The following is a 24,483-nucleotide window of genomic DNA, read 5'->3' as shown; positions in this document are numbered from 1 at the left end:
AAGCTGTTTTTAAATAACTTGGCTTTCTATGAGCTACTCAATATGCGTTGTTGATCAGATAATTATTTTGTTTAGAATAATAATTAATGAGGAAGTATTCATCCATATCATACAGAGAACACAGCTATTAATAGACTTTTTGAATGAGACTATCACAACAATAATCAAATCAGATTTGCAATGCGCAGGCCTACAATTCACTCTGCTACACTCATGCAATGCCAGGGAAATCAGTGGGGTTTGCATTGATACAATGGAGAGATTAATTTAGCTCATGGTTTTTCTAATACCAAAGTCAGTAATTTCATCCCCTAGGCTACACAGATTTTTTATTAAAGCTAAATCAAGAACTTTCACATAAATTGGCTAGATTGTGTATCAAGCCTTTTCCATGCTGGCAAAATAATTATACATTTGCTAGCAGAATAACAGAGATGAAAAACTGTGCTCCTTAGTTCACACAAGGTCTAGACACATGTAAACTTTTAGGAAAGTCAGGGTAGTTTTTATTTCCCCCCGTTTTGTTTGTTCACTAAAAAGCTAGCCAGCACTCCTAAAATACTGTATCTTCCTAGCCCTTCAGTAACATCAACCAACTTACATTCCTGAGATGAAAGGAGGTATATCTCTCTATTTTAAGGATATGGCAAACAAAGACAGATTATGTTATGTGACTTGCCCAAGGCAAGAGTCCAGTGGTAAAGCACAGATTCAGTAATTCCTAGCTCTCTGTCCTGGGCTGTTCAGGCCATACACGTGCATCTCCATGCACAATTATGGCGAAAGAAAAGAAAAAGGATGCTCTTAGCATTTCATTAAAAAAATTGGAATAAATTCCACTCCTGCTTTCAAATTATTTTTGCATATGATGGAACAATGTACAAGTCTCTAAAAGTACATTAAAAATAAAATTCCAATATTTACTATTACCAGGTGGATTCTTTTTATTTTTCATCATGTTAGATTTGGCAACAAATCCTATAGAACCTATGGCAACAGGCATTATCTAAAAGTCTGACTACTTTGTACACTTAGGGTATGTCTAGACTATATGGCTCCATCAACAGAACCATGTAGATGAGTTTACTAGACATAGGAAAATGAAGCAGCGATTTAAATAATCGCTGCTTCATTTACATCAAAATGGCCGCCACGCTGTGCCGGTCAGCTGTTTGGCAGCACAACGGGGCAGTCTGGATACTCCGCGATCGACAATGGAAGCCTTTGTCAACCACTCTGGTAAACCTCATTCCACCAGGCATAACGGAGCGGTCGACAAAGGCTTCCTTTGTCGACTGCGGAGCATCCAGACTGCCCCACTGTGCCGCCAAACAGCTGATTGCCACAGCGTAGCGGCCATTTTGATGTAAATGAAGTGGCAATTATTTAAATCGCCGCTTCATTTTCCTATGTCTAGTAAACTCATCTACATAGCTCCATCGACGGAGCCATGTAGTCTAGACATAACCCAAGATCCTACAGTAAGCAAAATCAGGAACTTTCATGTAAATTGGCTAGAGTTTTTGCCAATGTTGATGCTGTGGATAGAGAGAAAGGGAGTGAAGGTTTAGGGCATTGTAGATTTTATGCCCACAGCCTCTCTTCTGCCAAAGAGCGACCACTTAATCAAGTGATGTTCTTTTTGATTTTATTGAAACCTAACTGAGGCATGAGCCAATCCTTTGCCTCTACAGAGTCAGAACTGGTTTGTGATTGCTCTCTAGAACATGTTGGCATATGTCTCAGTAAAACAACAGAGTGGAGTCTTCCCACTTCTGTATTTCTAAATGACTCCAATGTATATATGAAATCAGAATCCATGTCTAACTATATACATAATGAAGAAATAGTTACTTATTATAACTGTGGTTCTTCAAGATGAGATGCAAATGTGCATTCCACACTGTTAGAACCCAAGGGTAATTTCCAACCTGACAAGGGCTTCAGTACTGAACCAGGCAACAGAGGTATATGAAGACTAATAACTCACTGGTCTGTAACATCATGGTAAAATGTATATAGCAATATTATATGTACGGTTACGAACAGAAGATGAAATAATGACTGAAATGAGGTTACCAGACACTCTGAACAAGTTGACCCGTCTAAGCAGGCATCATCAGAGTTTTTGGGCAGTTTCCTTGTCAGATAACTGTTCTTTGGCAAAGAAGGACAGAAACAAACCAATCTACATTTTAGCAAACAACAGCACAGAAGCTCTTTAATCATGAAGCCTCACAGTCAGAATGAACTTTAGAGGTAACCTTCAGGAAAATGAATTTCAAAGAATGACTGGACTATAAAAAGGAGCGGCAAAAACACCTCAAAGAATATCCCCTCCCCCTCTTTCACCTAAGATGACAAAAGAAGCAGCCATCTGACTTTGGGAGAGTCCCTGACCTGAAATTTGTTCAGCCATATTGCTGGGAGAATGTGGTAAGAATTTTATCTTGAACCAAATCTAGTTCTCTAAGTTTCAGCACTAAGACGTAATTTAATTTTCTCATGTAACCATTTTTGACTCAAGCCTTGTACTCACTTAATATCTTTCTCTTTGTAGTTAAATAAACTTGTTTAATCAAAACTAATCCAGTGTTGTCTTCAAATTGAACTGTCTACATTGGCCCCATTAAAGAGGCAACAAACTGCCAATATCTGGATTGTCCAGGAGAGGACTATACAGTGAATAACATACATTTCTGGGGGAAAGGGAGGATTTAAGTAGAAAACGAGAGTGTGAGAGCTCTAGCTATATGTAGACACTTAAGGTCTTCCTGGATGTGGAAAGGCTGTTTGTGAGTGCCTCAGATGGGACTTATCTGGGAAACAGCCAAGGCTTTTGGGCAGGCTGTGAAGAATGGAGAGGGTGGAGAAGGCATAGGTAACCAGGCAAGTGGTGATGCAATGTCTCACTGGTCTGGCTTGCAGCCCAGGGTATAACAATACCAATCCAAAAAGACATTATGGTAACACTATGTGAGAGCTAATGACAATGAAAATAGAAACAATACAAGGGTGGCTACCGGATAACATGACCAGCATAGAACCAGATCTCTTGTCTTACCAACCTACTGCAGATCTTCATATGCAAGGTATAGGGAATCAGTTATGTGGGATTGCTAATCACTGCTCCTAGACTTGCAACTATTTCAGTAAGGGTCAAAGAGCAGACTGCTTGTCGTCGAAGCAAGTTAAAATATGACTGCTGGTAAAAACAAGATCCCAAGAGGTTTAGAAACCTCTAGCCCTATAATATGACTTCTATGGAGTTTGCGGAATCTCCATCTCTGGAGATATTTAAGAACAGGTTAGATAGACATCTCTCAGGGATAGTCTAGACGGTGCTTGGTCCTGCCGTGAGGGCAGGGGACTGGACTTGATGACCTCTCGAGGTCCCTTCCAGTTCTAGTATTCTATGATTCTATAAGACAGACCAGAAAGGATATAGTGGCCAGCAGCATGGTGGAGACTGTTGAAGCAGTTTACTCAATTATGTGGACAATGAGACAAAGATAAAGTCTATGGGAGTGTATGTCACTGATTTGTTTTTTAAATGTTTATATGGAAATATAAAAAGTTTTGAGGTGAAATGTAACATTGAAAGAGACTTTTAAGAGACAGGAAATGTTAGATCTGTCATCTGGCAGACAACTGTACGGTTCTTGGGTGCTGACAACTTTCTGTTCCTGTTTTGCATTGTTATGAGCCAATACGGGTCCTACATCTATCCTGCAAATAAAGCCCAACAGCTGGCCCATGTTAGGTGATTCACGTCTGAGAGGATTGGGCTGTGGGAGGCTATAAAAGGGCACAGTAGATGTTTTGGTTCAGGCTGAGGCCCAAGCACTGGAACCCTCCCCTTTGCCCTCACAATTATTCTTGCATTACTGGAGTGGCTGGGTGAAGCTTGTGGTCTGCAATGTGCAGGAGGTCAGACAAGATGATCATGGTGGTCTTTTCTTGCCTTAAAGTCTGAGAGCCTGGACTATGTGCTCCCTTTACGTTTACATAGTATTGCCCCGCTACTGCCCATTGGCAAACAGCATTCAGAAAATTTTTATTACTGTTATTAGCATTTGGGTAGCATCCAGAAGCACTGGAAACAATGGAAAGTTCAGGGAAAGTAAGCTGAGTAACCAGAACACAAAAAAACAGAATATGGCCCTTCATGTTCAATGTTAGGTGTTATAACAACCTCTGCACAAAGTGCATGCGCACACACACATGCACAGAAACCCATTAAGGTAAAAAGAGCAAGAACATGCCAAGCAAACAAGATAAATGTCATTTTATATTATAAATTCTATTCAATGGCACATCCCAGAGGAAAGGGGTATCTTGCCCTCTTTCTGAAAAGCTGAGCCATATTCACAATACCAGTGCTAGAAGACTGTCTTTAAAATTTGCAATTATCTTTGAAACCATGCCTAATACCTTTGGATGAGAGACAGAGGATGCTGACACTCCACGTATCTAGCACTCAAATCCTACAAAGATAAGGCTAGAGAAGATGCACTGTCCAAGACAGAGACATCCCTTCCATATCATGGTTTTGGGTGGCCACCCCACACTGTGCTTCTGTAGGCCCCATAGTGGCTTCCCTAAGCCATCCTATGGACAGGACCTGCAGAGGCCAGGGAATTACCTGGAGGGCCTGGTGCAGGGCATCAGCAGGGCTTGGGACCCTCCACACTAATTGCAGCAGTGGGAGCCGGAGAAACCCATCAGTCTGCTCTGCTCTTGCACTCTGCTTCACCATGGAGCTAGCAAGCAGAGGTCCTGGCACTAGGGCACTCTGCTTCCTGCAGCCACTATGAAAAGGAGCACAGCAGGGTGGAGATAGACAATGGGGCAGAGCAAAGTAGGCTGCCAAGTTGCTCTGGCTTTTGCTGCCATGATGAGTGTCTGGGGGTTACCCCTGCTGCCACCACATACCAGGCTCCCCAGTAATCCTCCAGCTCAAGTCGCTCAGGAAAGGGGGCTACAGGCAAAGGATGCACTGAGAGCAGGCAGAGCAGGCATGAAAGGGGCACAGGAGGAAGGGGTGGAACAGTGGTGATGCTTGAGGAAAGGGGTGGCGACGGGGAGGGTCTGGGAAGGGAGTGGAGCAGAATCAGGGGGTGGAGCCTGAGATGAGGGAGTTGTCCCATGCTCCACACCTTGGAACTAGTGAGTGGGATTGCCCTGGACCCTTCGCTCCCCTAGGAATGGTACTGCCAGCAGTGACCAGGAAAAGTTGAAGTTATATTAGTGACCACCCTAGCTACTCCTTTGTTGACCATGTTCTGTACAGTAAAACACCCTATGTGCAAACCTTTCAGTGTCTGTGCCTGTGTGTGTGTGTGCAAGAGGTTAGGTTTAATTTCATCCCTGTGTTCCACATATTGAGCCCTTCGAGATGACTGACTAATGCTAGAGGCATTAGTGGAATTTTCTCTTACACTCAGAACGTGCAATTAGCTACACTGTTGTTAATGATCCTATGTGGGAGCACTACACAATGGGGAAAACATATGGGTCCTCTATGCCTTTTCCATCCTCTCCATTCTGCACAATCAGCATGAGGAATTCAAAATTTGGCCTTACTTATATGTGCACCACTGGTTTCATTTCTTCCCCTCCCCCCTGCACAAATGATTAATTCCTGAACTTGGAGAATAGATGGAATCTCAGTTTTTGTAAGAGACCGGAGTGACAAGTAAAGTGGCTGATGAAGGTGACATTTCTTTAGAACTGCAAGAGGCTTGCCTTCTGAGAGCAGAGAAAAAGATTTGTTTGCCATAGTATTCATGGTATGTGATGTATTGCATCAGCCTCACATCACTGAGCATTAGGGGTTATAAATTATACAGCAATAACACCAAACTTATAACTGGCTTATGACCAATTGTGTAGTCGATATAATTTATAACGACTACACGATTCATTGATAAGGGGAGGTGCCAGCCAGAGCTACCCCCGCTGCAGTCCTGCAGTTTAAATGTAGTAGGAGATGAGTGCACAGGCCTCCCAGCTACCACAACATTTAAACTGCAGAGCCACAGCGGGTGTAAGACCCAGAACTAGCGCAAACTGGGATTGAGCAGTCCCGGCTCACGCTGTGTCCTGGATCACAGTGCCTCTGCCTCCTCTGCCCCCCGTCACCTCCGGCATCACAGAGACAGTGATGAGGAGAACTGGCTCACCCCAGCACCAGCTTCTGCTTCTCTCCCCACATTGCTGCCTCTGATACAGAGGCAGCAAGGCAGGGGGAGTGAGTAGTCAAGTAGTGACTTGGCTTATCAAGTAGTCTACTATTCAACTAATTGCTTGACACACAGTTTGAGGCAACAATTTGCCCACTCTCTCAGTATTATCAACAGGAAAGAGGATCACAAGCTTTAAAGTATGTTTAAACAGGATAAAGCAATTTACTAAAGATATTAGTTTTTATAAATATCCATCAATGTTTAACTCAGAGAACTGGTAGGTAGGAAAATCTATTGAAAAAAGGAGTTTTGGAGAACTGACAGTTTCTCAAAGAGATAATATTGAAGACACAACAGCAAATTATCTCAATATAAAGGAAAGGCAGAATTGTAAAAGGCTAATACGGCTCTATCAGGAGTTCTTCAGTGACCTGGAAATAAAAAGGACTCCTACAAAATGTGGAAACATGGACATAACGCTATGAATTATTACAAAAGACTGCTGCAAACAAAATCATAGAGACCAAGGCACAAAATGAGTTACACCTAGAAAAAATCATAAAAGACAATAAAAAAGATTCTACGAATACATTAGTTGCAACAATAAGATACAGGAAAGTGTAGGTCCCTCTGCTCAGTGGGAAAGGAGACCTAATAATGGATAGCATCAAGAAGACTTAGCTGTTCAAAACCTATTTTGTCTCAGTCTTCACCAAAAAAAAAATAATGGTGAGCAGATACAGGCAGTCCCCGGGTTACATGGATCTGACTTATATCGGATCCCTACTTACAAACGGGATGAGGCAACCCCCAGCAGACCAGGGAGACGCAAAGCTAGCGCCCCCCTCCCCTCCCCAGCAGACCAGGGAGACGTGGAGCGGCTTTTCTCAGCAGACACCTCAGCTTGAGAATAAAGGACTGTGGGAAGTGAGGTGTGGGAGAATAAAACTGAGCTCTGGAGAAATGTTTGGCTAGAATTTCCCCTACAATATGTACCAGTTCCGACTTACATACAAATTCAACTTAAGAACAAACCTACAGTCCCTATCTTGTACGTAACCCGGGGACTGCCTGTATTTAATGCAATCAAAATTTACAAGGTGAAGGAACACAAGACAAAACAGAGAAAGAACCGGCTAAACAGTATTTATGTAGGCGCCCTTTTATTATAAGAGCGTCTGACTTTTACTGGGAGGATCTTTTGTGCTGCAATCTGGCCCTAGAGACTACAAGTCCCATGATGTCTTTGAAAAAAAAGGAGGAAAACTGTTGCACTCTTCCAGGGAGTGCTGGGAGAGAGTTGTTGGGCTCCAATTTGGAGAGAGGTGCAAGATAGCTGGTGTGGAGCCTTTTTCAGTCCAGGAGCTGTTGCTGGTTGCTAGAGCCCGCTGTGGCTTTGATCTAGCAGGCTGCTTCAGGGGCTGTTGGTCATTGTCCCTGGAGGGAAGAGACTCTGTCTGTGCCTGTGACTGAGAAGGGCCTGGATAGAAGGACTGTGAGTAACTGTGGGGCTGTGTCTACACTGGCATGAATTTCCGGAAATGCTTAAAACAGAATAGTTTTCGTTATAAGTATTTCCGGGAAAAGAGCGCCTACATTGGCAGGCTGCTTTTCCGGAAAAACCCTTTTTCTGGAAAAGCATCTGTGGCCAATGTAGACGCGCTTTTCCGGAAAAGAGCCCTGATCGTCATTTTTGCGATCGGGGCTTTTTTCCGGAAAAGACTACTGGGCTGTCTACACTGGCCCTTTTCCGGAACAGTGTTCCGGAATAAGGACTTATGCCCGAGTGGGAGCAGAATAGTTTTTCCGGAATAGCGGCTGATTTTGTACAGTAGAGCATCGTTGCTTTTCCGGAAATTCAAGGGCCAGTGTAGACAGCTCACAGCTTATTCTGGAAAAGCAGCTGATTTTCCGGAATAAGTGGCCCAGTGTAGACACAGCCTGGCTGTTTGGAAAAGTGCTGCCTCAGACAGAAGACATTGAATGCGGGTCCGAAGAGAGGCAGAGTGATCTGCCTAGTGAACCAGAGTTACTAGCATTTGGTGGGGCCTGCTCCAGTGTCAGAGGAATTTTGCAGTTGTTGCCTCCGTAGATTGACACATACAACCCGCACAGTGCTGTCTTCACTCCAGCTGCAGTCTTCAAGCTCACCCATACAAGCAAGTGTCTGGGACTCTGAGATCCAGAGGAGTGCACACTCTAGAGTAGTATTAATGCTGACAGTGCAAATGCCAGCAAGACAAGTTTAATTTATTTCTGTGTACTTTATTAATTGATTTTATTCAATTTTAGTCAGTTAAGCCCTGTTCCTTTAAGTGCTTAAGTAAAGGTATGTTAATTATAATTTAATCAATTAGATGTATATTATTGAGGATTGGATAGTGTGAGGCAGAGTCTTTCACTGTAGTCAGTGAAGTATGTTGATCTTAGGGGATTGTTCACTTTCAGTCCTTTGGGTACGATGTCCATTTTCTTGCACTTGGATAGAAAGATGATGTCTGTCTGTATCTGTGCGAGTTGAAGAAACTCGCACAGATACAGACAGACATTATTGAGGATTGTTGTTTTGGAGTTGTTTTGGAGAACAAATAGAAAAACTTAATGTTAACAAATCTCCAGGACCTGATGGCATTCATCTAAGGGTTCTAAAAGAACTCAGGTGGGAAATTGCAGAACTATTATCTGTAGTTTGTAACCTATCCTTTAAATCAGCTTCCGTACCTAATGACTGGAAGGTAGCCAACGTGACACCAATATTTAAAAAGGGCTCTAAAGGCAATCCTGGCAATTACAGACCGCTAAATCTAACTTCAGTACCGGGCAAATTAGTCGAAACAACAGTAAACAATAAAATTGTGAAGCATGTAGAAGAACATAATTTGTTGGACAAAAGTCAGCATGGTTTCTGTAAAGGGAAATCATGTCTTACTAATCTATTAGAGTTCTTTGAAGGGGTTAACAAACATGCAGACAAGGGGGATCCAGTAGATATAGTATACTTAGATTTTCAGAAAGCCTTTGACAAGGTCCCTCACCAAAGGCTTTTGTGTAAATTATATTGCCATTGGATAATAGGGAAGGTCTTTTCTTGGATTGAGAACTGGTTAAAAGACAGGAAACACAGGGTAGGAATAAATGGTAAATTTTCAGAATGGAGAGGGGTAACTAGTAGTGTCCCCCAAGGGTCAGTCCTGGGACCAATCCTGTTCAACTTATTAATAAATGATCTGGAGAAAGGGGTAAGCAGTGAGGTGGTAAAATTTGCGGATGATACCAAACTGTTTAGGATAGTCAAGACAGAAGCAGACTGTGAGGGACTCCAAAAAGATCTTACCAAACTGAGTGATTGGGCAACAAAATGGCAAATGAAATTTAATGTGGATAAGTGTAAAGTAATAACCCCAACTATATGTACAGTATGATGGGGGCTCATTTGGCTACAACAAATCAGGAAAGAGATCTTGGAGTTATCGTGGTAGTTCTCTGAAAACTTCCACGCAGTGTGCAGCAGCGGTCAAAAAGGCAAATAGGATGCTAGGAATTATTAAGAAAGGGATAGAAAATAAGACACACAATATCTTACTGCCCATGTATAAAACTATGGTACGCCCACATCTTGAATACTGTGTACAGATGTGGTCTCCTCACCACAAAAAAAGATATTTTGGCCTTGGAAAGGGTTCAGAAAAGATTAGGGGTTTGGAACGGGTCCGATATGAAGAGAGGTTAAAGCGATTGGGACTTTTCAGTTTAGAAAAGAGGAGACTGAGGGGGGATATGATAGAGGTCTATAAAATCATGAGTGGTGTGGAAAGGGCCGATAAAGAAAAGTTATTTATTAGTTCCCATAATAGAAGAACTAGAGGACACCAAATGAAATTAATGGGTAGCAGATTTAAAGCTAATAAAAGAAAGTTCTTCTTCACACAGCATTTAGTCAACCTGTGGAACACCTTGTCAGAGGAGACTGTGAAGGCTAGGACTATAACAGTTTAAAGAGAAGCTAGATAATTTCATGGAGGTTAGGTCCATAAAAGGCTATTAGCCAGGGGATAGAAATGATGTCCCTGGCCTCTGTTTGTCAGAGGATGGAGAAGGATGGCAGGAGACAAATGGCTTGATCATTGTCTTCGGTCCACCCTCTCTGGGACACCTGGTGTTGGCCACTGCCGGCAGGCAGGCTACTGGGCTAGATGGACATTTGGTCTGACTCAGTACAGCCATTCTTATGTTCTTATGAGTTAGATCCAGATTGTTGCTCGAATAAGTTTATTTCTGGAGGTTCCCAAGGCACACCATTAAATATGTATAGGGGCCAGCCAGGTGGAGGCACCCCCATTTTATATTCTTTTAGAAGCAAGGGACTGCAGCAAAGGGATGGATATGGGATCCCCAACTATTAAACATCACTTCTGGGATACTCAGGATCTCTTTTAATGTTAAAAACATCAGGTGCCCAGGCATACAAGTGAGTGTCACCTGCTCTTAAGTAACCTAGGGAGAAAAGAGAAAGTTACATTTAGATAAGGTAAATGTATTTATGTCAGCAAGGCCTGACAAAAGTAATCTTAGGTTCCTAAGGAACAACCTGAGGCAATGTTAGAGCCATTTGTGATTATTATGAGGTCTCATGGAGTCCTCATCATGAGGTTATGGAAAAATGGAAAAAGGCAAACATAATACCCATCTTTAACAAGAGGAACAATGGGGACCAAGAAAATTATGCACCAGTCAACCTAACAGCTTCAATACCTGGAAAGATACTGGAATAAATTAAACAATGAAACTGTAAACTCGGAGATTAATACAATAATAAGTAATAGCCAACATGGATTTTGTCAAGAATAAATCATGCTATGCCAACCTAATTTCATTGTTTGACAGAGTTGTTGACTAGTGGTTGGAAGAAGAAGCAGTCGTAATATATCTCGATTATAGTAAAGCTTTTGATTCCATATCACCTGACATTCTCATAGGCAAGCTAGAAAAATGTGATCTAAATGAAATTGCTATAAAGTGAGTGTACAGCTGATTGAAAGACCATCGTCAAGTTATCAGTGATTTATCATCTGAATAGGAGGACATATTTAGCAAGGTCTGTCCTGGATGTGGTACTTTTCAATATTTTCATTAATGGCTTGGATATCAGAGTGGAGATTATACTTACAAAATTTTCAAACACCAAACTTAATGTGCTTTGAAGCACTTTGAAGGTTATAATTAGAATCCAAAATGACCTTGATGAATTGGAGAATTGGTCTGAAATCAACAAGCTGAAATTCAGTAAAAGACAACTGCACCAAGGGAGATTCCAGTTAGATAGTAGGAAAAGCTTTCTAATGATAAGGGTAGTTACGTTCTGAAATAGGCTTTCCATGGGTGTTGTGAAATCCTCATCACTAGGTCTATGTCTACACTCGCGGCTTCTTGCATCAGAAGTATGCAAATGAGGCTAAGTGTGGAATATTGCAGAGCCTCTTTTGCATACCTAATGAACCGCCATTTTTGCAGAAGAGGCTTTTGCGCCAGAAGGAGCTGTCTACACCGCCACTTTTTGCACAGGAATAATGGCAATTATTTTCAGGAATGACGGCATTGCGTACGAGGGTTTTTCTTGTGCAAGAAGGGGTAGTGTAGGCAGCTCCTTTTGGGGTAAGAGCCTCCTCTGCAAAAATGATGGTTCATTAGGTATGCAAATGAGGCTCAGCGATATTCCACGCTTGTATATTTCTGATGCAAGAAGCCGCAAGCGTAGACATAGCTTAGAGGTTTATTTAAGAACAGGTTGGACAAATGGCTATCAGAGATGGTCTACATTTACTTTGTCCAGTCTCAGGCCTGGTCAACAATAAAGGGGAAAGTTGACTTAAGATATACAATTCCAGCTACGTTAATTATGTAGCTGGAGTTGAAGTATCGTAAATTGTGTTTTGGCGCAGTCCACACAGTAGGAGGTTGACAGCAGTACATGTTTCCATCTACTTCCCTTACTCTTGTGAGGAGCTTCACTAGACCTGCTAATTTAAACCTCAGAAGATTGACTGCGGCAATGTCAATCTTCTCTGTAGTGTAGACACGCCCTCAGTACAGAAGACAGGACTTGACCTCTCAAATTCCCTTCCAGCCCTAGATTTCCATGATAAATCATGGCAGCTTAGTATAGTTTCACTAAAATAACCTGTTCTATGACAATTTTCCCCACTGTGTTTCACTGAGTTTGATTTATATCCTTTTCTAATTATTATAACCAATGTGAGAAAATTCCTTTTTTCCAAATTTGTTTTTATATACTCAATGTACAAGAATATTGTTACAGCAAAGAATCTTATTTGCAAGACATTAAGTGTGTGTGTGTGTGTGTGTACCTGCACATGCGTGCATTTCAATACTCTAGTACCTTATGGTAAAGGATATTTAGTGCTTGGTGGCTATTCACTACTACTTAGAGGGAGCACAAGCTTGGGCATGAGAATCAGGAACTCCCAGGTAAAACTGAGTAAATAACCGATTTTTCAATTCAACCAGAAAATTGAAAACAAAATCAGAAAAAAATATTTGGCTTGGTTCCAATAATGTTTTCAATTTGTCAACAATGGGAAAAGTCCATATCATTCTAATCAGCTTCCAAAAGCCTTGTGTGTCTATCTCCTCTAAATCAGGCAGAGAAAAGATTTGAATCCTCATCTTCTATTCCCCATCCGAGTGCCTTAATCACCAGCCTATAGAGTACTTTTTTCTTTCTTTCTGAACCAATGAATATTTATGTGTTTATATAAAGTGGAACAGTTTCAACAGTAGAGATTGAGAACAATCCACCCCAGAACAACCAATAACTTTATGTCTAGGATGCTTCTCCTGAGAAGGGGAAGATACAAGTTCAAGTCACTGGCCTAGAATGGGTATTTAAACATGAGTTTCACACATCCTAACCACTGCACTAAAGGTGATAAGGGGTTACCTCAATGGAGTTTTCTGAGACTCTCTCTGAAAAACTTTTTTCCCAATCAAAACTAATCAGGTAAAATTTGTGAGTAGTGTCTGGTTGAATGAAACTGCATTTTTATCAAATAAACTATTCTTCTGAAACATTTTTCCTAGCTCTACTCCTGAGTTCTATTCCTGACTTGGCCATTTAGTAGCTATATAAATTTGGGCAGGTCACAATCACTCTGGCTCAATTTTCCCACCTGGCAATAAAAGCAATCTTAAACTACACAAAGGACTTGTGAAGACTAATTGTTTAGGGTTAGAATTTGATTTACTTATGCCTGCTACATAGGAGTGAATCCACAGAACTCAACAAGATGTTGAAGAGGACATTGCTTTATCCTGCTCTTAGCAAAAAGGTGAACTGCAAAATTATCTGTGGTTGGGTTTGGAGTTCATGTGTCATAGGACAGTTTAAGGATGTTCCTAGTTTAAAGAGTTAAGCTGGACAAGAAGATGTGGACAGAGTCAGAAATATTTTCAGGATGCACAATGCAATGTGTATGCATTTATTCCTTTACATTGAGTAGATTGTACAGACAGTAAAAAGATCAGAATATTTCTCAGCTTTCCCCTTTTTTTATATTTATTGACTTTTAAATGATAACATTATTTTATATACATATACAAAGCTCTTTGCTGATAAACTATTTAAAGTAACAGCATGGAACTACATGGGTTCAGCAGGAAAGGATATGACTTAGGTTATTTTAAATAGAAAGAAGAAGGGAATTATCTCCATTAATAATTGAAGTGTACAGTTGTTCAAAATTCACCCTGTTCTTATTGCTGAGTCTGTGTGCTTCATGTTGACTAATATTCACATTCAGTATTCACATAGCCCCAAAGAGAAATCATGTAGAGATTAAAATGTCCATAAAAAGAATAACAAAATGACAAATATTATTCATATTTTTATTCTCTGCTGCCCTTTATCATTTCACTATAATTACAGATTCCTGCAGGTCATGACTCATGTCAATATAATTTGACTATATTGTAAATATTCTTGATACAGTTAGAGGCTGGAAATAAAACTTGTTTCAGTTTATAATATCTACGCAATACATATGTAGCATCTATATTAATTGGTTTTGTGTTTACCTTTCTGAACACTACTGTGCTGTATGACATTAGTCGTTAGCACTAAACCTTAGAACGCATTCAGATCACTGAACTGAAATGGAGAATTATAGACTACTTGAATGTCCTTAAATTATATCTCAGCATTTGCTATGTATTATACTACATCTTCATGACCCAATCTTATTGCACATTAATGCTTCATCATGATGCAGTGATTGCAAAATAACGCCAGGTCATCAAGTACTGTCCCTACCTCTTTCGGATTCCATTAGATTATTGTCCCTACCTCTTTTGGATTCCATTTGATCCTGTATTTTCCCCATTTCTTTATGCCCATCTGATTGGCTCAAGGATGCAGTTTCTCCTTTCTCCTTCCTGGCTGCCGGGAGAGTCTCTAGCCCTTTGAGTCCAATTCCTGACTGCTGAGAGAAAGCGAGTTTATCCTCACTCTTGACAGTAATGGTACATTTCCTGAGAATTCCCTAGGCAGCATTCCACGTTTTCAGGTGTGACCCCTTTTGGGGTTTAGAGAGATGGGCCCCCTTCAATCTTTTTCCTAAAGGCAGGGAGTGCTAATTGTTTCAGGAGGAAGTGCTGTTGGAGGGAGAGGGTACAAAGAAAGAGAGGGCAGTGGTGTGCATAGGGAGCTCTAAATAGAACGGCTGCAGTACACCCTCAGGCCATGTCTATACTAATGAGAAAATTGATGCTGCGCAATCAACTTCTGGCATTTGATTTAGCGGGTCTGGTAAAGACCCATTAAAATGAACACTGAAGGCAGCCCTGCCAACTATGGTACTCTTTGCTGTTGTGAGGAGTAAGGGAAATCAATAGGAGCATATCTCTTGTTGACCTCCCACTGTGGGAACGGTAAAAAGTTTGGCTTAATGCAAATCAACTACAGTTACATTATTTACATAGCTGGAATTGCATACCTTAACTCGACCTTTAGGCCTGGCCAAAGAGTGATACAATCAAGAACCTGCCTGAAGCCAGGGAGGAACAGATCAGCCAATTGGGGACACCCCAGCACTAGAGATGGGTAAGCATTTGCCTAACCCACATGCTTACTGGGGTAACCAGTTAACTGGCAGCCTGGCCAGCCTGGAGCAGCCCCCCACTGTGGGATCCCAGTTAACTTTTCAAATGGGATTTGATGTCCCTACCAAACATAGGGGCCAGAAAGAGCACTGTACCAGGAAGGAGTTGTCCCAGAATGACAAACCAGAGCTGGACCCTGTGTCAATGCTGCCCAGAGCTGTATGGGGCTGTGAGTACAGGGGCTTGTGACTTTGCATTGCGAATAGGGAGGGAAGCTGTGGCTTGCTAGGTGGGGAGGTCATAGTTATGTGTGTGTTTGCAGAGAACAGCAGAAGAGAGGGCACCAGAGTGATTTGTTGGGGAAAATTTACTGGTGCCAAAGATGACCAGCAGCACCCAAGACTCACCACTGGCCTAGAACGTTACATGGACCTCCGTACAAATACATGGCTTGGTGTCTGCCTTTGCAGACTGTAATACACTAGGCTTGTGGTCCCTCATATTTAATGTAATCCTGTTTTACTGCTCCCCCTATGTTTTTCTCCATTCATTCTTCTGTGAATAAATATTTCCCTTTCCTCTAAGTCAGTGTACTAGTCTGGTGTATATGTGTTCACTCTGGGGAGGCAGGGGAGGGTTGGAACAGGTGCCCCGGAAGAGGAAGGAACTTTCCCTGCTGCATTTCTATGTGTCCCTTCTCTTGGTCGTAGCTGCCGGCAGAAAAGACATCTGTCTGGGCCATGAGGATGTTAAAGTTACACAAGCATCATGGGGCATTTATGTGATATGCAACATACTCACTCAGCCTAAAACTAGGCACAAGGCAAGCTGCAATCAAATACATATACCCTTCTTTCCTTCCTTCCTTCCAAATATAAAGGCAAAAATATTTACATACTTCTGAGATCCTTTGAGATAAAAGGGGCTGTTTACTATGGGCAGATCTCTGTTGACGACAGTGGAGCTAAAGCAAAATACTCCACCCGAGTATCTGTATTAATGGGTCAATTATACTTTCATTTAAACCCCTGTTACTCCACTATCTTCACTAGGACTTCAGGGGTTTACACAAGAGCAGAATTTCACCCAATAAATGCAAGATGTGTACAATTTATTATGTGCAAAACAATAAATGTCAAGAAAGCCTTAAAGTACCAATAAGTGTACACAAAATAAATGTGGGCCCTCCAGCTACAAGAGCTCTTATTGATTTTGTATAAAATGAGCTGCCATAGTCAAATCTGGAAGCGGAGGCAGTCCTCTTACAGAAAAGGTTGGTTAGTCCTAAAAGCATTGTTGAATGAAGTGAGTGTCCTGATCTCAGATCAGCATTCACTACTAGGGAGTGTAAATGAGGGTAAAAAGTATTTTTAAAAAAAGGTAAATGTAAATAAAGAGAAAAAGTGCTTCTTAGCACATAATACACTTTATTGTCAGGAGATCCATTACAAATGGAGAGTTCAGTAGCATCTTTTAAGGCTATGACTTTTAGGTCAATGATTTTAAAGCTGTCATCTACTCATTGCTAAAGTTAAGCTTTCAGACACTCATAGAATCATAGAATACTAGGACTGGAAGGGACGTCAAGAGGTCATCGAGTCCAATCCCCTGCCCTCATGGCAGGACCAAATACTGTCTAGACCATCCCTGATAGCCATTTATCTAACCTACTCTTAAATATCTCCAGAGATGGGGATTCCACAACTTCCCTGGGCAATTTATTCCAGTGTTTAACTACCCTGACAGTTAGGAACTTTCTCCTAATGTCCAACCTAAACCTCCCTTGCTGCAGTTTAAGCCCATTGCTTCTTGTTCTGTCCTCAGAGACCAAGATGAACAAGTTTTCTCTCTCCTCATGACACCCTTTTAGATACCTGAAAACTGCTATCATGTCCGCCCTCAATCTTCTCTTTTTCAAACTAAACAAACTCATTCATTCTTGTTGCTCTTCTCTGGACCTTCTCCAATTTCTCCACATCCTTCTTGAAATGCGGTGCCCAGAACTGGACACAATACTCCAGCTGAGGCCTAACTAGCGCAGAGTAGAGCGGAAGAATGACTTCTTGTGTCTTGCTCACAACACACCTGTTAATCCATCCCAGAATCATGTTTGCTTTTTTTGCAACAGCATCACACTGCTGACTCTCATTCAGCTTGTGGTCCACTATAACCCCTAGATCCCTTTCTGCCATACTCCTTCCTAATAGTCGCTTCGCATTCTGTATATATGAAACTGATTGTTCCTTCCTAAGTGGAGCAGTTTGCATTTGTCTTTATTAAACTTCATCCTGTTTACCTCAGACCATTTCTCCAATTTGTCCAGATCATTTTGAATTATGACCCTATCCTCCAGATTAGTCGCAATCCCTCCCAGATTGGTATCATCTGCAAACTTAATAAGCATACTTTCTATGCCAATATCTAAATCATTGATGAAGATATTGAACAGAGCCAGTCCCAAAACAGACCCCTGTTGTTATACCTTTCCAGCAGGATTGTAAACCATTAATAACTACTCTCTGAGTACGGTTAACCAGGTATACACCCACATTATAGTAGCCCCATCTAAGTTGTATTTGCTAGTTTATTGATAAGAATATCATGTGAGACCGTATCAAATGCCTTACTGAAGTCTAGGTATACCACATCCACCACTTCTCCCTTATCCACAAGACTCGTTATCCTATCAAAGAAAGCTATCAGATTGGTTTGACATGATTTGTTCTTTACAAATCCATGCTGGATGTTCCCTATCACCTTGCCACCTTTCAGGTGTTTACAGATGATTTCCTTAATTCCCTGCTCCATTATCTTCCCTGGCACTAACTGGTCTGTAGTTTCCTGGGTTGTTCTTATTTCCCTTTTTATAAATGGGCACTATATATTTGCCCTTTTCCAGTCTTCTGGAATCTCTCCTGTCTCCCATGATTTTCTAAAGATGATAGCTAGAGGCTCAAATACCTCCTCTATCAGCACCTTGAGAATTCTAGGATGCATTTTGTCAGGCCCTGGTGAGTTGCAGGCATCTAACTTTTCTCTGTGATTTTTAACTTGTTCTTCTTTTATTTTATCTTATAAACCTACCCCCTTCCCACTAGCATGCCCTATGCTAGGCATTCCTTTTCGGTGAAGACCAAAACAAATAAGTCATTAAGCATCTCTGCCATTTCCAAGTTTCCTGTTACTGTTTCTCCCTCCTCACTGAGCAATGGGCCTACCCTGTCCTTGGTCTTCCTCTTGCTTCTAATGTATTTATAAAAAGTCTTCTTGTTTCCCTTTATTCCTGTAGCTAGTTTGAGCTCATTTTGTGCCTTTGCCTTTCTAATTATGCCCCTGCATTCCTGTGTTGTTTGCCTATATTCTTCCTTTGTAATTTGTCCGAGTTTCCATTTTTTATAAGACTCCTTTTTTATTTTTAGATCATGCAAGATCTCGTGGTTAAGCAAAGGCGGTCTTTTGCCATATTTTCTATCTTTCCAACACAGCAGAATAGCTTGCTTTTGGGCCCTTAACAATGTCCCTTTGAAAAACTGCCAACTCTCCTCAGCTGTTTTTCCCTTCAGTCTTGATTCCCATGGAACCTTACCTATCAGCTCTCTGAGTTTACCAAAATTAATCATTAATTGCTATAGTAATGAAATTCACTGCAGAACCTGGAAAATTATTACCAGCATGCTTATCTGACATGGATACTTAAATAACAACAAAGATCTAACTTATCAGGGACCACAGAAGTCACTATAGTCTGCAGATACCATAAGCTGCCTTAACCACTCACTCCACTGCAAGTAATGATTGCCAAATTCTGCACTGATGGGATAGTAACATCTTATACTCTATCGAAGAAAAATCAGAGATCAGTGATGATTACAGCATGCAAGAAACCAACCAACCTCAGCTCTGAGTAGAAAACAAGACCAAATATATATGTTGTAATGTTCAAAAGTTGCCACCCCATAAAAACAGAGTATGAATGGTTTGGAACAAAGAGATGAGATATAGATAAGCAGTAGCAGATGAAGATGGATGAGGAAGCATCTAATTAGAGAGAGTACAAATACTTACATTAAGAAGACATCACAATGAGACTGCACAAGAGGCACACCAGAATCCTGATCAAGAGATACAATAAGCAGGAATATGTCAATAGAGGGCAGAATTAGAGCATCACAGAAAGAGAGAGAACGCAATGAGATTTTTTTTTATTTGTTTTCAACTTGTACAAGAACTCACCAAAAACATCAGTCATTCCCAACTGTGATGTCACCAAGGTGGTGGATAGCAAAGCATTGATGGAACATGAAGACATCAAAATCCCAGGTCATCTAAATGGATTATTTCAGAACCTGTATAGCAGTCAACAGTCAGCAGTCTGAGCTACAAATGAAATGATACACTGATTTAGGGTTGGAAACAGAATTCAGTAGGCTTGCTCTCTCTAGCAATAGATTTTGTTTCAACAGTTCTTCTAAAAGGGGAATAATAAAGGTATTTGTATTGGTGAGAGATTGGTGGAGAAGCAGGTGACCCTAATATATAGTGAAAAGAGGTGTGATATACAGGTGTCCTACAAAGGTAGTCAAGAGAAACATGAAAAAGTAACACTACAATTCACGAATACCAGTTTGAACATAAACCACAATGGTTAAAAATCTAAGGTCATCATAACAGCTCGGCAGTACATCATAGTAAGTTTTAGAGCAAAGTCACATAGCAACTGATTGACTTGTGATGGAAAATGCCGATAGCTCAGAAAGCTTTTGCTCACCACAAACAATAAAAACCTAGATAAGATCAAGACATCTTTAAAAAACCTGGAAGATATATAAACTTTAGTTTTAATCTTAACTAACAAAAGCTATGAAACGTACTTCAGCAAAATAAAAGGAGATAGTGAGAACTGTATTAAACAGTCATCTGCTATGCATGCCTGAGGGACAACAAACCCATACAGAATCTCAGCCAAGAAGCAGAATAACGCAGGCACAATTTAGCTGAAGACAAATGAGGCTAAGCCCTCATCTACACTAAGGCTTTATTTTGAAATAACCCCCCTTAGGTCAAATTTATAAGTGGAGCACCACACTACCAAGCCTTTTATTTTGAAATAATGGGCCACTTATTTAAAAATCTGTATTCCTATTTTTCTCGGGGAATAACACTAATTTTGAAATAATTATTTCAAAATAGCATTAGTGTTGATGCTCCAGTGTCACTATTTCAAAATTGCTACTCCCCAGAGTAATCTGAACTAATTACTTCCAGTGCTTCCTGGAGCTCTAAGTCGAGATAGTGAGTCCACATTAATGGAGCCCCTTTGGACTGATTTTGAGGCTTCACAGTAGCGGGGCCATGCTATTTTGATTTTGTAAAATAGGGGAATTATTACGTTGAATTTAGTTATTTCAAAATAGTTTCCTAGTGTAGACATGCCATAAAAACACTAATTAATTAGAAATTAATACCTAGCCAGTCGGAACAATCTCAGTATGAGTATTTGGAAAGATTTCACTTTTCTTCTACCAGTGACACCAGTAAGAGGCTGCTGATCTTAATACTCTGACCTGGGAAACCTACCTTCCTTATTTAAAAACAAAGCAAACCCAAACCTTCTCTTTTTATCTTTCTCTGTACAGAATGCCATAAAAAACAAATTTAAACTGAAGAAAAAGAGGTAAGATTTCTTATAAGGGTAAGATTTTCATTGCATCTTACATTTCATCAGCAATGATCTGAACACATTGCCTCTTGTGCAGCTATAAAATCCAGTCTATCCTTAAATTAAGAGGTGACCTATACTAGCAATTTCAACAGATATGAGTTATATCATCCCCTGTGCAGGCTATTATGCCCATAAAGCTGCTTAGTTTCTCTGTTGTGTGTTCATTTACATCACTGAAAAGGAAATGCCAAGTGGTTGTAAAATACTGCAAAATTAGAATGAATAGATTATACCCTCTTTGCACTGGGGTAAATGACTATACAAGATTAAGGGGCAACAGAGAATTGGGATCAGTGATGTTACAGCTGCTGAACCTACAGTTGACCATTGCCACATGCAACGGGGGATTCAATCAGCCAATGCCATGAGATCAGCAGAGGACCTGTGCAATATACCTGCGCCCAACTTTAGGGCCAGTCTCCTTCATTCTGTTTTTGATTAAACTATGAAATGAAAGAAACAGTGCAAAATGAAGGGGGTAGGGAGAGAGAACACAGAAAATTTAGTCATAGAAGAATCCTATGAACATCTGAAACAAACTGAAGTAGCAATATAAATATTCCCATTTCAATGAATATGGAAGATGTTGGAATGTCACTGTTACCAGCAAGTAATGGCTCAGGCTGTAGAGTAAACTCTTTCTCTCCCTCTGTAAGTGGTCTAAATGCCACTACATGAGACAGTGAACAACATCTAGTAGGTGTGAGGGTTATGGCTTCACTTTGGAAGAAGCAGCCGCACATTATTTACTCCACACAGAGTTTAAGAAACCTTTTCACCAGTTTCCCCCAATATCAGTATATACCAATCTGACTTCATAGTCCATTCTACTGAAAACCCCTCTACCCTTTATTGGCTAATCCTTGACCCTTCCCCCTCTTCCAATCTATTAGCCTTAGGATGTCCAATTTGTGCCCCTGAAGCTCTAAGCAGTAGCCCTCAAAGGTGACTGTGTCAGAAAACGTGTATATGATTCTGAATTGAAAATGTGCTCCCTGAAACTTTTACACAGGATTGTTTGAATCAGCCCATCGTAGCAGGAGGGAAGGAATGCCTCCTCTGAAGCCCTACAGTCTGCAGAAAATGCTTGGAGTAGCTGCTGTCCCTTCCCTGCAGCTCCTCAGACTGATTAGTGTAAAGAGAGCAGTAGAGAGCAGCAAATCTGTTCCAAAGTGCTGATTTGGCTATTTTGGAAATCATCTGTTTGGGCCTCAAGCTAAAAAAGTTGGACCCTTCAACGCTAGGACTAATACGGTGGGAAGGAAGCACATTTTTGCTTGATACACTTTGGTGTATGGAAGAGTCTGTGGCTCTCCAATTACACACTTTAGCCAAAAGAAACCTTCGGTTAAGCTGCTTATCTGAAATCCACGCTTGTGGACCTGATGGCAGAATGTGGCTTTTACAATGCAGAAAAACTGTTCAAGTGCAAATCCCTCTTATTAATCTTCTTTGTCAACATGACCAGCACTCTGAATACATGCCTTGTGAGAAATATTCCACTTCCCTTACTATGCCGTATAGATGTACAGTATTTCATGTAACTGCTGATGCCTCTTCAGAAAGAAAGGAAAAGAACTAAGCTGGTTATCTGATCATGATAGTTGTTTGATTCCTGTACTGTACTCATGCCATGTTATAATTTCAATGCTGATGTTAAAAGTCCAGTCTAAGGAATGCTCTCCTGTATGCTTTCCATACATCTATGCTGGAGTCCATCTAGACCCTGCATCTAACAACTGCTGTACACAAATTAAGATCACCTTAAAAAATAAGATCAAAATTGGTAATGGGCTACTTACTGCTGCTAAACAGACAGAGCACTAGTTGACAGTGCATTGCAGTCCTTACAGTTCAGTCATTGCTACCTCACTTTACCTTTATTATCTTTTTATCAGCTACTCAACACAATGGCCCAGAAAGACACCAAATGAAAGGAGCTATATTTCCATTAAAACAGAGGAACCAGGAGGCTTTTGTCTGATGAATGTTTGCTGATGTCCAGCAAAATGCACACATTCCAGTTAAATGGCAATCAGCATTAAGTTCACATTCTTAACTTTGGTCTCACTGACAGTTTGCGGATAGTCATCCTCTGTCAATTATTATCATTTGCATCCTTCCATTGCCAGGTTTGTGTGTTAAGAAATCACCATGATATTCTCATTCTGACACAAAGTTCAGGTTACCAAATTATTCATAATTCATTATTTGTATTCACATACATACCTAATATATGCAGACACAAGGAAGCATCCTAAAATTTGATGAGTCATACTAATGATAAGCCAATTAATTGTTGCATTACCTAAATATCATTCTTAAAATGCTGCTTTTTAATTAACCTAAGCGACATTTGCTAAAAGATCAAGCTGATTAAAGGATGTGTTTGCTTTCTGGAACACTGTAGCTTTTTCAACTGTTTTATTAAATTCCAGTAATTTGTAGATATTAGGCTCTTTTCAATGTGTCAAGACCTCATCTGTAGCCAAAACAAAGGAGAGGACAAGACTGCTAAACACACTGAAATTTATGATTTGCATAGGGCCAGCAAGTTAAGCCTATCCTGAACAGTAACATTTTCCATAGAATTTCGAAAACAGTGAGAGACTGAATATAAGTTCTATGTTTAGGTTGAAAGTGTGGTTAGGGTAAAATCAGTGACACGTTCTTATGAACAGATCTACTTGAAATTCAACATTCTGACTTCATTGACTAATGTTAATATTTTACTCTTCTGTGCATTCCAGACTCTGCACGCCTATGTTAGAATGTGCAGGATTTTCCTCCATGTAACAACTCATCAAACAGAATTGTTGACTATGTGGGTTCCATTTGAAGAATCCTTTTTTAAATTGGTAATGCACAAAACAGAAACAACTTAACTTCAGTTTCAGATTCCAGATTAAATTTGCAAGTTTCTTGGCTCTGAGAAAAACTATCCTTTTTTCTTGTAAACTGAATAACTATAATATGGAGCATCAAAGAGAGAAAAGGCAGTGAATCCCATGATGAAAATTTTATAGTTCGCCAATAATAAATAAACTTCAAACTAAACTGGGAGAGAAAATCAGTGTTTCATCACGCCTCTGAGTTTAATGGCAGTAGTTACACTGTAAGATTTCTCAGCATGATTTGTGTGGCAGAATTTGTCCATTACTGAGCTAATTGTTTTCAACAGATCCAGATTTTAAGTTTAAAAATAACCTTTGGAAAATCCTAAATAAAAAAATATATGGTAAGGAGTTCAGTTATTAAGATACAAATTTGACTAGTTTTTAATAAGTAAAAAACACAATATGTAACTGCCACGTATCCTTGAATATTTGAATAGCAATTATTACTAGACCACACATGCTTTTTGTAGTCAACTTTTTAGTTTAAATGAAAGCTTTGTACATGTATGTTTAAGAAGAGATTGTTTCATCACTTTAATTCCCTGAAACTTTGAGTGGTGCT

At 40.4% G+C, this 24,483-nt stretch overlaps 1 protein-coding gene and 1 long non-coding RNA gene across 17 annotated transcripts in view; both read right to left on the bottom strand.

Moving 5' to 3' along the window:
* Nucleotides 1-24,483, bottom strand: part of DLG2 (discs large MAGUK scaffold protein 2) — a 1,555,116-nt gene that overhangs the window by 1,082,457 nt on the left and 448,176 nt on the right. The window lies entirely within an intron of this gene.
* Nucleotides 1,459-24,226, bottom strand: LOC142826566 (uncharacterized). Its single transcript, XR_012900778.1, has 3 exons — nt 19,536-24,226; nt 19,368-19,414; nt 1,459-10,682 (listed from the first exon to the last, which is right to left on the bottom strand). It is a non-coding gene; the product is annotated as an uncharacterized LOC142826566 (long non-coding RNA).

The sequence above is a fragment of the Pelodiscus sinensis genome, chromosome 1 (genome assembly GCF_049634645.1).
Source record: "Pelodiscus sinensis isolate JC-2024 chromosome 1, ASM4963464v1, whole genome shotgun sequence".
Classification (NCBI taxonomy): Eukaryota; Metazoa; Chordata; order Testudines; family Trionychidae; genus Pelodiscus; species Pelodiscus sinensis.
The sequence above is the reverse complement of the archived record's forward strand: the minus strand, read 5'-3'. Positions and strand labels throughout refer to the sequence as shown.